At 46.6% G+C, this 16396-nt stretch overlaps 1 protein-coding gene across 1 annotated transcript in view; it reads left to right on the top strand.

The window, feature by feature from the left end:
- Positions 1-16396, top strand: part of USP14 (ubiquitin specific peptidase 14) — a 372282-nt gene that overhangs the window by 126587 nt on the left and 229299 nt on the right. The gene's annotated exons all lie outside the window — the stretch shown is intronic.

The following is a 16396-nucleotide window of genomic DNA, read 5'->3' as shown; positions in this document are numbered from 1 at the left end:
CATTTGTAGAATCGACACACAAGAGCCGTAGGTCCTTTTGCTTGCCATTGGGATGAGATGCTTTAGTCTGCGGAGGGGGGGACAAAAAGGCTGTTGCCCCCTGGGTAGGGGCATAACCATGCCTATGGTGGTGGGCAGCCACCAACCCTTTATTTTTTAGAGTTGATCCTGCGAGTGCACGCGCTAACACACGTCTTGCTTGTGAGACTGTTGTGTGCAGTAAAGGGCTTGTAGCCATCCTGTTGCTCACTATTTGTTGGTTTGCATGGCACTGTTCTTTACAGCCTTGTAATTCGTCAAGGCAAGTCTGGAATCACTTCTGTTCCTCTGTGTGGAGCAGGGACCAAGCACTGATTGATTCAATTTAACTTGTGCCCATCTACTATTCCCGGCATGATCGAGGTACTATTTTATTCTTTTTAACTTCTACTGCCCTGCAAATAGAAGGCTTGTGACTGGCAAACGTGTGCCCAAGAGGACAAATGAAATAGCAAAGTTTAATTTGTTAAAGCTAACTTTCTTTTATTTTGCCAAGTCGTCTTTTCTCACTTTCCACTCATGTTTTCTTTTATGTTTGCTCATGGACGCTCTTTCCAAAAGATGGCGATTAACTGGTTCGAAATATTGCAAAGTGACATTGTTTCTGTTCGATGGCATATGTTGCTGCAGATACCCATGTTTAGCACAGTCCTCTGCCTGGTGTTGGGCTCGGAGTATTACAAGTTGTTTTTCTTCGAAAAAGTCTTTTTTGGTCACGGGACCGAAGGACTCCTCCCTCTTCGGCTCCATTGCGCATGGGCGTCGACTCCATCTTAGATTGTTTTTTTCCGCTGTCGGGTTCGGACGTATTCCTTTTCGCTCCGTGTTTCGGTTCGGAAAGTTAGTCAGAATCTCGGAAGAAAGCGTCGGTATTGTTCCGTTCGGTATCGGGATAGTTAGGTACATCGACACCGATCATCGGAAGACTTTGGGGTAGCTTCGATCCCCCATCGGGGCCTGGTCGGCCCGACCGCGTGCGACATCGAAGCCGATGGAACGGACCCCGTTCCGTTTCTGCCCAAAATGTCACAGTAAGTATCCTTATACAGATCAGCACTTGGTCTGTAACTTGTGCTTGTCCCCCGAGCACAAGGAGGATACCTGTGAGGCCTATCGAGCCTTCCGGTCCAGAAAAACACTCCGGGACCGAAGAGCCAGGCGTCTACAAATGGCATCCACGCCGACAAAACAACGTTTCGACGACGAAGAGGAAACATTCTCGGTTCCGGAATCAGAATCCGGAGACTCCGACGTCGAACAACAACAACAAACAGTGAGTAAGACGTCGAAAATAAAAACCATCGAGAAGACAAAAGCCCAGGGGACGCCACTGCCAACAGGCCATGGCTCGACCCATAAAACCGGCGAGCCGTCGAAGGCGCCGAAAAAGGGCACGCCCATAGCGAAGACACCCGACTCCGGTCGAGGGACCACCATGGAGCAACCTCGGAGCCGAGATAGCGGCTCCGAGAGGCAAAAACAAGATGCCGGCACCGAAAAACATCGGCACCGAGACACACTGCCGAAAGCCACAAAAATTCTGTCGGTGCCGAAGCCGAAAAAAGATTCTCTCTCGGCGCCGAAAAGTTCCACACCTCCATCCTACACAGAGGAACAAGGAATAAGTGGCCAGATGCACAGATTTGGACAAGAGCTCCAAAGTGTAGAATCAGACTACACACAAAAGAGACTGTACATCCAGCAAGACACAGGGAAGATATCAACCCTTCCCCCAATAATGAGAAAAAGAAGGATCGGATTTCTCAAGGATGACGCACAACCACAAGCCAAAGTGGTTAAAAAAGTCACGCCTCCGCCCTCTCCACCACAACAGGCATCGCCGGCACAAACACCGTCACAAATGCACTCACCAGCGCAAACTACCATAAGTCAAGATAATCAGGATCAAGACGCTTGGGACCTATATGACACCCCAGTGCCGGACAATGATCCCGATTCATACCCCACAAAGCCGTCACCGCCAGAGGACAGTACCTCATACTTGCAACTGGTGGCTAGGGCAGCAGAATTCCACAATGTCCAACTGCATTCCGATCCTATAGAGGATGATTTTTTATTTAACACCCTCTCGGCTACACATAGCCAATATCAATGTCTCCCAATGCTACCAGGGATGTTACGGCACGCAAAATTTTTTTTGAAGAGCCCGTAAAATCAAGAGCCATCACCCCAAGGGTGGATAAGAAATACAAACCACCACCCACAGACCCAGTGGTTATTACTTCGCAGTTACCACCTGACTCCGTAGTAGTAGGGGCAGCTCGCAAAAGAGCAAATTCCCATACATCTGGCGACACCCCACCTCCGGACAAAGAAAGCCGAAAATTTGATGCGGCAGGGAAAAGAGTAGCATCACAGGCAGCCAACCAGTGGCGCATCGCAAATTCTCAAGCGCTGCTGGCCCGATATGACCGCGCACACTGGGATGAGATGCAACTTCTCATAGACCATCTTCCCCAGGAATACCAAAAAAGGGCGCAGCAAATAGTTGAAGAGGGACAAACGATCTCAAACAATCAAATCCGCTCTTCAATGGACGCAGCCGATACTGCAGCGAGAACAGTCAACACTGCTGTCACCATAAGGAGACACGCTTGGCTCCGCACTTCAGGCTTCAAACCTGAAATCCAGCAGGCTGTCCTTAATATGCCCTTCAACGAGAAACAACTTTTTGGCCCTGAAGTGGACACAGCCATTGAAAAACTTAAAAAGGACACAGACACGGCCAAAGCCATGGGCGCACTCTACTCCCCGCAGAGCAGAGGCTCTTTTAGAAAAACTCCATTTAGAGGGGGGTTTCGTGGCCAACCCACAGACACCACCAGCCAACAAACAAGAACCACACCATATCAGGGTTCATTCCAAAGGGGAGGTTTCAGGGGATATAGAGGGGGTCAATTCCCAAGGAGTAGGGGAAGATTCCAGACTCCAAAAACACCTCCACCTAAACAGTGACTTTCAAGTCACACAACCCCTTCACTCAACACCAGTGGGGGGAAGACTAAGCCAATTCTACCAATCTTGGCAGCAGATTACAACAGACAATTGGGTATTAGCAATAATCCAACATGGCTATTGCATAGAATTCCACAAATTCCCACCAAACATCCCTCCAAAAACACGCAAAATGTCACCACAACATTTAGAACTTTTAGGACTAGAAGTTCAAGCACTACTGCAAAAGGATGCAATAGAGTTAGTACCAGTACAACAAAAAAACACAGGAGTTTACTCCCTGTACTTTCTAATTCCAAAAAAAGACAAAACATTAAGACCAATATTAGATCTCGGGACACTAAATACCTACATCATATCGGACCACTTTCACATGGTCACACTACAAGACATCATTCCACTGCTCAAACAGCAAGATTACATGACCACATTAGACCTAAAAGATGCGTACTTTCATATACCGATACACCCTTCTCACAGAAAGTACCTAAGGTTCGTATTCAAAGGAATACATTACCAATTCAAGGTGTTGCCATTCGGAATAACAACTGCACCAAGAGTATTCACAAAATGTCTAGCAGTAGTAGCAGCACATATCAGGAGACAACAGATACATGTGTTTCCTTACCTAGACGATTGGCTAATCAAGACCAACACAGTAAAAAAGTGCACAAACGACACCACATATGTCATACAAACCCTTCACAAACTGGGTTTCTCCATCAACTATACAAAATCACACCTCGAACCGTGTCAGACACAACAATATCTAGGGGCAACCATCAACACATCAAAAGGAATTGCCACTCCAAGTCCACAAAGAGTGCAAGCATTCCACAAGGTAATAAGTGCTATGTTTCCAAACCAAAAGATACAAGCAAAATTTGTGCTAAAACTTCTAGGCATGATGTCATCATGCATAGCCATTGTCCCAAACGCAAGACTACACATGCGACCCTTACAACAGTGCCTAGCATCACAATGGTCACAGGCACAGGGTCAACTTCAAGATCTGGTGTTGGTAGACCGCCAAACATACCTCTCGCTTCTATGGTGGAACAGCAACAATTTAAACAAAGGGCGGACATTTCAGGACCCAGTGCCTCAATACGTTATAACAACAGATGCTTCCATGACAGGGTGGGGACCACACCTCAATCACCACAGCATTCAAGGACAATGGGATGTACACCAAACAAAATTTCATATAAATTACCTAGAACTGTTAGCAGTATTTCTAGCGTTAAAAGCCTTTCAACCCATAATAACACACAAATACATTCTTGTCAAAACAGACAACATGACAACAATGTATTATTTAAACAAACAAGGAGGAACACACTCAACACAATTGTGTCTCCTAACACAAAAAATATGGCAGTGGGCGATTCACAACCACATTCGCCTAATAGCACAATTTATTCCAGGGATCCAAAACCAACTAGCAGACAACCTTTCGCGAGACCACCAACAAGTCCACGAATGGGAAATTCACCCCCAAGTTCTGAACAAGTACTTTCAAATTTGGGGAACACCCCAGATAGATTTGTTCGCAACAAAAGAAAACGCAAAATGCCAAAACTTCGCATCCAGGTACCCACACCGCGAATCACAAGGCAATGCTCTATGGATGAGTTGGTCAGGGATATTTGCATACGCTTTTCCCCCTCTCCCTCTCCTTCCATATCTAGTAAACAAATTGAGTCAAAACCAACTCAAACTCATACTGATAGCACCCACATGGGCAAGACAACCTTGGTATACAACTCTACTAGACCTTTCACTAGTACCGCATGTCAAACTACCCAACAGACCATATCTGTTAACACAACACAAACAACAGATCAGGCATCCAAACCCAGCATCATTGAATCTAGCAATTTGGCTCCTGAAATCCTAGAATTCGGACACTTAGACCTCACACAAGAATGTATGGAGGTCATAAAACAAGCTAGAAAAGCTTCCACTAGACACTGCTATGCATCTAAGTGGAAAAGATTTGTTTGCTACTGCCATACCAATCAAATCCAACCATTGCATGCCTCTACAAAGGACATAGTGGGATACTTACTACATTTGCAAAAAGCGAATCTCGCTTTTTCATCTATAAAAATACACCTCGCAGCAATATCTGCTTACCTACAAACTACTCATTCATCGTCTCTATTTAGAATACCAGTTATTAAAGCATTCATGGAAGGGCTAAAAAGAATTATACCACCAAGAACACCACCAGTTCCTTCATGGAACCTTAACATCGTCTTAACAAGACTCATGGGTCCACCTTTCGAACCCATGCATTCCTGTGAAATGCAATATCTAACGTGGAAAGTCGCATTTCTCATTGCAATCACATCCCTCAGAAGAGTAAGTGAAATACAGGCATTTACCATACAAGAACCATTTATTCAAATACACAAAAATAAAATAGTTCTAAGAACAAATCCAAAATTTCTACCAAAAGTAATCTCACCATTCCATTTAAATCAAACAGTAGAATTGCCAGTGTTCTTCCCACAACCAGATTCCGTGGCTGAAAGGGCACTACATACATTAGACATCAAAAGAGCACTAATGTACTACATTGACAGAACAAAGCTAATCAGGAAAACAAAACAACTGTTCATAGCTTTTCAAAAACCACACATAGGAAATCCAATCTCTAAACAAGGCATTGCTAGATGGATAGTCAGATGTATTCAAACATGCTATCTTAAAGCCAAGAGAGAATTGCCTATTACACCAAAGGCACACTCAACCAGAAAGAAAGGTGCTACAATGGCCTTTCTAGGAAACATTCCTATGAGCGAAATAGTAAGGCTGCAACCTGGTCTACGCCTCATACATTTACTAAACACTACTGTGTAGACGTACTAAATGCACAACAAGCTACAGTGGGCCAAGCTGTACTAAGAACATTATTCCAAACTACTTCAACTCCTACAGGCTAAACCACCGCTTTTAGGGGAGGTAACTGCTTTATAGTCTATGCTAAACATGTGTATCTGCAGCAACATATGCCATCGAACTGAAAATGTCACTTACCCAGTGTACATCTGTTCGTGGCATTAGTCGCTGCAGATTCACATGTGCCCTCCCGCCTCCCCGGGAAGCCTGTAGCCGTTTAGAAGTAGATCTTAAATCTTAAACATTTGTACATTTGTAAATAATTATTATAAACTTTTTATGTACATACGTATTCACTCCATTGCATGGGCACTATTTATAGCAAACAACTCCATCCTCACCCTCTGCGGGGAAAACAATCTAAGATGGAGTCGACGCCCATGCGCAATGGAGCCGAAGAGGGAGGAGTCCTTTGGTCCCGTGACCAAAAAAGACTTCTTCGAAGAAAAACAACTTGTAATACTCCGAGCCCAACACCAGGCAGCGGACTGTGCTAAACATGTGAATCTGCAGCGACTAATGCCACGAACAGATGTACACTGGGTAAGTGACATTTTCATTATTACGTTTAATTTCTGAAATTATTCTTTAACACATAATCGTACAGTACACCCAATTCACCTCACTTTACCCCACACCAGTCCACCTCACCCCAATCCAAACCACTCATCCCAAACCAATCCCCTCCAACCCACTCCACGCCCCCAGCCCACCCCAATCTAATCTGCCCAACTCTAATTCACCCCACTTTAATCAAAACAAATCTGCACCACTCCAAAACAATACGCCCCACTCCAATCCAAAACAGCATTCCCCACTCTCAAGTATTCCACTCCAGCCTAAACCAATCTGCCCCAATCCAAAGCAGTCTGTCCCACTACAATCTGCTGCATTCCAGTCCAAAACAATCTGCCTCACTCTGTTGTGCTCCACTGCAAATGAAAAATCTGCCCCAATCCAAAACAATTTGCCTCACTCCAGTCCACATCACTCAAATGTGTTTCGCTTCAGTCAAAAACAATCTGCCCCACTCCAGTCCACCCTTTTTTTATCTGCCCCACTTCAATCCAGAACAATCTGTCTCACTCGAATCCGCCCCAATCCAAAACAACCTGCCCCACTTTGGCCAGCCTACCTCCAATGTAAAGCAATCCGCCTACTCCAATATGCCACATTCCAATCCAAAAGAACCTGCCCCACTCCAATCCCAAACAACCCACTCCAATCCAAAAAAATCTGCCACATTTCAATGCAATCCACCTCACTCCAATCCACCCCACACCATTATAGTCCACTGCACACCAATCCAATCCACTCCCATCCAGGCCAGTTCAATCTGCCCCCCTCCTATTCACCCCAGTCCACCCCAATCCGCTCCAGTCCAGTTCACCTGGCTGCAGACCAGTTCTCGCCGCTCCAATCCAGTCCACCACTACCCAATCCACCACACTCCAATCCAGTCCACCCCACTCTAGTCTAGTCCACATTTATTCACCACACCCCTCTCCAGTCCAGTCCAATCCACCCCACCGCAATCCAATCCATCCCACTGCAGCCCACCACATTTGAATCCACCCAACTCCAATCCACCTCAGTCGCCCCATTCCACCACACTGTACTCCAGTTCACCCGCTCTATCTCAATCCAGTCCACTCATCCCATCCCAGTTCAATCGACCCCACTATAATCCATTCAGTCCACCCCACTCCAATTTAATCCACCGACCACAGTTCCTCACTCCACCCCAATCCAGTCCACCACACTCCAGTCCAATCTAATCCTACCCACTCCACTCCAGTTTAATCCACCTACTCCACTCCAACCCACCCCACCCCTATCACTATTCCTATATTTGGGGGGGAGTGGGGGAATTGTCTTGCCCATTCTGGGCAGCCCCCACCCTTTCCTAAATAATAAAAAGTCGCTGGTGTCTAGTGGGTTTTCTGCCCCCTAGGGGTGGGGTGCAGACTAGGATCTTCTTACCCACATCTGCCACCTGTGTGTGTGTATGTGTGTGGTTGGGGGGAGGGGAGCCTCATATAGGAGCAAAAGCCCTTGCCCAAGGGTCCACTCTCCTCTCCTTGATGGCCTTATGGAGTTGATCCCTGCTTGGGGATCGGTCTCCTGAGGCAATACCCAGGCAGGGATCCAGAAGGGAGAGGTACCCATGGACAGGGGAGAGTCTCCCTTTTCCAGCAGTGCCTCTTCAGTTAAAATCTGTGCTCAGGGGGCTGAGAGATGCCTCTAAGCACCAAAGAAAATGAAAGAAAATTAGCCAATCTGCCCATTTTACTTTAATTTCCCCCTGTAATGTCGTTGGCGCGCCAATCATCATTACGGGGTGGGAATATTTTTTGCCTTGGTTGCTGGCAAAGCTCTTCCCCAGCAACCAACGCTAAAAATATCCAAGTGAAATCCCTCTGTTACCCGATTTCAAGGGGAAATGGCCTTTAACACAAGGGCCAAACCTTGCAATGCTGGCATTACATCAGATGTGTCTTTACCATGCATGTCGTTACAACAGACATGCCTTAGGGAAAGCAGCATTGGACTTTAAAGTCCATTGCTTTCCCTACTGTTGTGTAGACTAGGGTTGGAATAGTAAATTATTCTGCTTCAAAGTCCATCGCTTTCCCTATGGCATGTCACTGTAATGATATGCCTGGTAAAGGAATGCATGTTAAAGACACATTCATTCTAATGACTGCGGAGTAAGTGTATGCTTTGCAAAGGCATGTGTTCTTCAGACATACAACCAATTTCAAGTGCCATGTGCACGGATGGCCGGGAGCCGTCTGCACACACGCACTGTGGCGTTGGATGGCTCCAAGCCGTCCGCGCGCAAGAGGTTAAAGAGGATTGAAAATGCATAGAATTTCTTAACTGAAAGCATGGCATTTGTTAGTATCACCATTCAAACTGTTTGCTTTCCTAATCTGTATACCTACATGCTCAGTCTATAATATTAAATGCAGAGAGGTTTATATGTGATCAAGACTTACTTGCAACTAACATTCAGAATTATGTGAAAGCTCTGATACACATGGTACATCTGACTAATGAATCTGCCTGAATGACATCTTAGATGATTGAGATTGCCCAAGAGCTGTAGTCTCATCATTCCATTTGGCTAGGAACAACAAGATCAAAGAAGCCCAGCACAGGAGTCTTGGAACTCCGCTGGTGAGTTTGCACTGTGCTCAGGCCTATAGGAGGCCTCTACGGCTGCCTGCCTGTCCCAGGAAACAGCGTGTTAACCCAGTCCTGAAGCTTTAGGTGTGCTTGACATTGTATACTAGGTGCAGACTGATTACATCATTGGCCGACTGTAGAAATATGGATCAGTTGGGCCCTTAACTGGTTGCACTGATTAGAAATGTGTCCTCTCTTGGAACTGAACCCCTGTCACTGTGGACTTTAGTACTGGATCTTGGAACAACACTAGTGACTTCTTTGGGATGAAGCCCTTGTTGTTAGCATGGTGATCTTTTGATTTAGGAATTTTGTGGGACACCGGCAAGGTAGCTCAGCGAGTTTAATGATCTCCATTTACATCTGCATTTAGCTTTTGATTTGAATCCTGGCATTACAGATTCTGCTTGCCCGTCTTCTGAGCTCAGTAAATTGTATATCATTAAGTTGATTAATAGTATCTATTATTTATGTTGCTCGAAAAATGCGAAACGCAGCATGAATTGTCATTCAAGAAAACATTCTATGTGGGTTTAAACTCCGCTGCTGAGGCTTCAGCCAGTTATCCTCTTATCTAGCTTGCTGTAGGAATCCCTTGCAGACTACACAAATCCTGATTTTCTTCAGAAAATCCCTTCAATTGGTCCAGAGCCCTGGAGGATACATTAGTGTCATAGAAAGTCTTGCACGTAGGAACAGTGAAAACACTTGAATTGTGTCCTGGCCCGAGATAGAGTTTTTTTTTTTTTTTTTAATACATTTTTTCTTGAGTGTTAATAACTGTATTGTACTGTGCCTGAGATTTTAACTGCCTCTCTGATTCTTTGCAGGCTATAGGGTATCAAGGGATTCATTCTGTTACTCGATTGTGTGAGTGCAAATACATTTTATTTATTTGATTCTAGTTTGATAGTGGAATGTCACTAGTTGTAGACATCAAAAGTAAACAATAGTACACATGCAAGATGCTGCCTGACTGCCCCTGTTTCATAATTAAGAATGCCAGAGGCAGATTTTATGTGGCTGTTTTATCAGGATTATGTGGTATTAATCTGGAGGTGGGATTTGCAGCAAAACCTGAATTCAAGGTTCATATTCCAGTACTTTACATACTATACATTTTAGAAATTAATTTTCGGGGAACTATACATTGCTATTCTCTGTGAATTTGCTCCTTGTCAATGGATGTAGTAGGCCTATCCAGTGTTAATAATATCCTGACTTTTTATATTTAGGTGATTAAGCACAACTCTAGCTCTATGAAGGAGCAAGACTCTTTAAAAGCGATCTTTGTATTTCACTTGGGGAGAAGAGAGCAGCTGTACATTGTGGCTTACATTAGAGATCTTTACATTTCTTGAGTGCTTTCAGGGATCCAGGAGCAGTCCACGGCAGTGCCCTGTGTGTGTGTATATTATTTGCTACTGGTTCCCAAGGCAACACTACTGATATACGCCAATGGGAGTGCTAGCATTTTTTGGTACAGAGGTACAACCCAAAAAATCTGCCAAGAGTGGTTTTGTTTATTTCTTTTAACATTGGTAATCTGGAGTTCGTTTCAATTAAACTCTGGGAAGTCCAGGCATGCTTGGATCTCAGGGTTTTAGTAAAGGCTAAATTCCTGCAAATGGTTCTAAAAGGGAGAGCAATGAAAAGAGAGGTGTGGACTATGTACCCAAGGCTCTTGTTTGGGTTCCACTGTGGAATGTAAAGAGGTTAATTAGAGGCGTAAAATTGTGTGTCTTGGTCTCTGTTTTATTGCTGTGTGTGCCGTTCTTCTGTGTCTTTTGATTTTATTGCCTTTTTTCTTTTTGTTTCTGCCCGTTTCACTGGTACTGTTTTTCCTCCCCGGCCCCACCACTGCGTCCCCTGCGGCCCCGCACCCCTTGCGCCGCCATTCAGCACCACCTCCCGCCTCCCAGCTGCTCCTCCCTCCCACCTCCCCTTCTTAATGGCAGCCACTGCGCGGCGCGAAGAGTAACCCCTGACCTGCCTTAAGGCCAGGAACCACTCTGCACGCTGAGCAGCTCCACCAAACTGCCCTTGTGTCCCCAACCCCGCCCTTGCTGCTGCTGAGTGTTCAAGGGCCTCCACCACCTGCATGCACCCGCCTGCGCCTCATCCCTGGTGTCTAGTGGTTTGCCGTAAGTATATTTGTGTGTGTCTTAGTCTCTGTTTTATTGTTGTTTGTGCCATTCTTCTGTGCCTTTTGATTTGATTTATTAGAGGCAGGCCCTTCTGTGCCCATCCGCACCAGGACCGTGCCCAGCGCCTGTCCCCCCTGCCCCTCCCACGCTACCAGATGCCACTATGCCACTGCAGAGCTCCTTGCGCTCAACCCCGACCGCCCCACCGCCTGCATCCAAGTACACCTACTGATTTTTTGCGTGCTGCTTGTGATGCTTCACCTGCAATCAAGCCACCAAGCACCACAACAACGCCAGCCACCCCAACCATCTCAGCTGCATCCTCCTCAACACCCGCTCTGTCCACAAGCATGCTGTTGAGCTCTGGGACCTGCTCACGTCAGCCTCCCCTGACATCGCCTTCCTCACCGAAACATGGATGAACCCCTCATTCGAACCAGACATCGCCATAGTCATCCCTGAGGAATACAAGATCACCTGAAGAGACCGTATCATCAAACCAGGAGGAGGAATCGCCATAGACCACAGAAGCTCCATCAAGATCTCCACCGACACCCATGACGCCCTGGATGCCGCAGAACACCTTCACTTTCAGATACACATCAACGCCAACACCACCCTGAGAGGAACCCTCGTCTACAGACCACCAGGCCCCTGCCCCCAATTCTGCGACGCCATTGCCGACACAATCAGCTCCCACGCTATCGCCTCCACAGACTACTTGCTCCTCAGTGACCTACATTTCCACCTGGAGAAAACCAGTGACTGCAACTCCGTGGCCCTACTATACAACCTTGCAACCTCGGCCTCAAGCAACTGGTCACCTCACCCACCCACTCAGCCAGGCACACGCTCAACGCTATCTTCTCCTCCAGCAGCCACATCCCTTCACTCACACCACCGAACTCAATTGGACCGACCACCATTGCGTTAATTTGTCCTTCCTGAAGCCCACCACCAACCGCATCCAATCCCTCACCGCAAGTGGAACCAGATCTCCAAGGAACAATTGATCTCCAACCTCCCCCAATCCCTACCACCTAAAACCAACAACCCCAACACCACCGCCCTCAACCTCAAACAATGGCTTGACGACTGCGCCAACACCCTCGCTCCACTCAAGAAAACCAGCAACACCTGCGTCAACAAGAAAGCTCCCTGGTTCACCGCAGACCTTCAGGCCTCCAAATGAGAATGCCGGAAAGCCAAGAAAACCTGCCACCAAGAACAATCAGAGCAACTTCACCGCCCTCAAATCAGCCATGCGCCCACACCACCAGCTCATCCGGACCACCAAAAGATCTGTCTACAAAGAACGGGTTGACAACGCACACAACAGCAAGGAGCTATTCAACATCATCGAGGAACTCACCAACCCCAACTCCTGCTCCACTGACCCTCCCCACTCACAAGACCTCTGCGATTCCCTCGTCATCTTCTTCCACCGCAAGATCACAGATATACATGGAAGCTTTGCAACACCATCCCCCACCACTGACATGGTCAACCCCATCGCACCCTGCTGCACCAACGTACTGAGCGCCTGGATACCCACCAATGATGAGGAAACCCCCAATACCATGAGCACCATCCACTCCGGCTCTCCTGCTGACCCCTGCCCTCACCACTTCTTCAATAAGGCCAGCCAAATCATCGCTCCTGAGATCCAGACCATCATCAACAGCTCCTTTGAGACCGCAATCTTCCCAGAAAGCTGGAAACACGCCGAAGTCAACGCCTTGCTCAAAAAGCCCAAAGCATACCCCGAAGACCTCAAAAACTACTGACCTATCTCCCTACTTCCCTTCCCTGTGAAGGTCATCGAGAAGATAGTCAACAACCAACTTTCCTACTTCCTGGAGGACAACAGCCTACTCAATGTCTCCCAGTCTGGATTCCGCAAAAACCACAGCCCCGAGACCGCCCTCATCACCTGCACCGACATCAGGACCAGGCTTGACAAGGGTGAAACCGTTGCCCTCATCCTCCTCGACCTTTCCGCAGCCTTCGACACCGTATGTCACCACACCCTTTGCACACGCCTCTTTGAAGCCGGAATCAGCAACAGAGCCCTGGACTGGCTCACCTCCTTTCTCTCCGAAAGAACACAGAGTTCGCCTCCCCCCGTTTCGGTCAAAGGCCACCAAGACCATGTGCGGAGACCCCCGGGGATCCTCACTCAGCCCCACCCTCTTCAATATCTACATGGCTCAGCTCGCCAACATCGTCCGATCCCACGGCCTCAACATCATCTCCTATGCAGACAACACTCGGCTCATCCTCTCCCTCACGGAGAACCCTGCGACTGCCAAGAACAACCTCCACACCGGACTCCACGCTATCACCAACTGGATGGAAGCAAGCCACCTCAAGCTGAATTCAGAAAAGACAGAAATCATCATCTTTGGCCCCAACAAGTCAGCAGGGGACAACTCCTGGTGGCCGGCCACCGTGGGGTCACCCCTGACGCCCACCACCCATGCACGCAACCTCGGCTTCATACTAGACTCTCCATGACCCAGCAAGTCAACGCCATCTTGTCCTCATGCTTCCACACCCTTCGAATGCTCCGCAAGACCTTCATGTGGATTCCCGTGGAAACCAGAATAACAGTCACCCACACCCTCGTTAGCAGCAGAATGGACTACGGCAATGCCCTCTACGCGGGAACAACGGCTAAGCTCCAGAAAAAACTCCAGTGCATCCAGAATGCCTCAGCAACTCTCGTCCTCAACCTCCCTCGCCACAAACACATCTCTGCCCACCTCGGGGACCTCCACTGGCTACCTGTCAACAAAAGGATCGTCTTCAAAATCCTAATCCATGCTCACAAAGCTCTCCATGACACCGGACCGGCCTACCTCAATGACACTCAACTTCCACAACAGGACACGCCATCTCCGCTCCGCCAACCTCGCCCTCGCAATAGTCCCCCGCATTCACCGTACCACAACCGGTGGCAGATCCTTCTCCCAGCTTGCTGCCAAAACCCAGAACTCCCTCCCCACCAACCTACGTATGACCCAGGACCTCCTGACCTTCAGGAAGCGCCTCAAGACCTGGCTCTTTGAGCAGTAGCACACCGCCTCCCCCACTCCTCCCCCCAATGCCTTGAGACCCTCCTGGGTGAGTAGTGCGCTCAACAAATTTATTGATTGATTGATTGATTGAGGCGTCACTCCTAAAAAATTGTCTTAGTCCAGAATAAAAGGTAGCACTCAAAAATGTAGAGCCCATAACCCACCACTGAAGCAAGTAGGACTCCACCCAGCAAAAGGCTTTAGGTGCGCCCAGTGTTCATGGGAGGTGACCTCCTCGTGACTCGGTGTCTTTTTTGCAGTTGTCTGATTGAGATAGCCCTGTTTACTGGATTTCAGGAACCCGTGAGCAAATTCTGTTTTTCCTTTTTTTTTTTTATGCTTATGTATTGGGGTCACTCATGATGGTAGGTGCACTGCTTGTGGGTAGCCCCGACACCATCACCCACTCATAAATGGATTTTCGGTTTAGGTTTGACCACAACTTCATCTGATGATTTCTCCATGACCATAAGAACTACAAAAATGGTTCAGACAGCTCTGGAACCAGAGTGGCTTTCTCCTGCAAACTAACCAGACCTCAGCTTGAACTTAGAGGACTCACTGTCTCTTGGTTCTGTTGAGGTCAAAGAAAGAGGTATTTTAGGCACTCTGCAGGCATGGCCTGGATTTTAGATGATTTGGAATTCACCTATCTCAAGATATGAATGTAATGGGGCTAAGAGGGTCTTTTTGTTTTCCTCCTAGCCTGCTGGACTGTAGCGACCTTGTAACTCCTCTTCCTTTTCACACCATCAAGCCGTCCTCTAGACCGGTCACTCCAATTAGCTAGTCCTTGTACAGGACATCTTGGTAATCAGGTCAGTCATCCTTGAAGGTACAGTTCAGTTCCTTGGCTGGTCTTCCTTCTCCTACCGATCATGGCAGTAAGGCAACTTTGCAGGCTTTGACACATTTAACCCCACTGTAGAAGGAGAATAGCATGTACATCAAGCATCTACACCTGATCTGGTGACATCCCTGTTCTGGCACTAATGAACAGGCCTCCTTTATGTTTAGATAATCACAAAAAATCGAACCCCAGTACTGGCTCAAGGAAGGTACTTGCAGGATCAGTAAAAGTCCTTTCTTCCCAATCAAATAAATATATATATATATCTAGTAAGGTTTTTGTAGTGATATCTTTAATAAATGTTGGTGCTTTTTTATGTTTTTAAATAGCAACAAAGAGAGACGTACAAATGTCAACTATTTACATGGGCACACTCCATTTCAGTTTCTCAATTAATTTTTTATTCTAAGTCGTAGTTTCCATGATTTACCAGTAATTTTTCATTCGCTATAATTTATCATATATACGTTTTTCATTTAATATATTTTAAGGTTCCAAACATTCTCACCCCTGTGTCTTAGCTCGGATAATACGTAGTTAAAAATGCTATGTTAAAAACTAACACTACATACTACAATTATGATGGTATTTCTATCCCATAATGTTTTCGGAACAAGGTAGCGTACACACCATGCATCAGTTTATTGGGTACAAATGAATGTAAAATGGATATGAAAGAAAACTATGCATTTTTGAAATATGCTCTAGAATCTGAGTTTAGGAATAGTGGTTATTTTTATGACTCTGACTTTGGGGTTATCAATAGTGATTCAGAGGGTGGTTTGCCAAAATATGATTTTCACCCCCCATGCAAGTGGGGTAGTGTATTTATCCAGAGCTTCGTGGGAATGATGGGTGCTAGGACTTTTGTGGATATGTGCAGAATTTCAGAGCTATACTTGGCAGAAGTGTGTGGAAAACTTTCATTCAAGTCTACTTTTTAGTAATTTGCATTATGGGTATGAAAAAGTAGCTGAATTCATCCAAGCCAGACCATCATAGATTCCTCCGAGTGGCTAAGTTTAAAAAACGGTCCGTGTTGGCAGGGTTCCCTAGTTGCCGGCTGACTTGAAGTCTGCATACTGTTACCATTCCTCATAGCAAGTGAGAGGAAATTAGAAATTCTTTCAATGTACTTTTGACAGTGGGCCAGCAAAGAAGGGGTTGAATTTCCATCTGCGTATCCCGGGGGCAGAAATACTCTG

Source organism: Pleurodeles waltl, chromosome 2_2 (assembly GCF_031143425.1).
Source record: "Pleurodeles waltl isolate 20211129_DDA chromosome 2_2, aPleWal1.hap1.20221129, whole genome shotgun sequence".
Lineage (NCBI taxonomy): Eukaryota > Metazoa > Chordata > Amphibia > Caudata > Salamandridae > Pleurodeles > Pleurodeles waltl.
The sequence above is the reverse complement of the archived record's forward strand: the minus strand, read 5'-3'. Positions and strand labels throughout refer to the sequence as shown.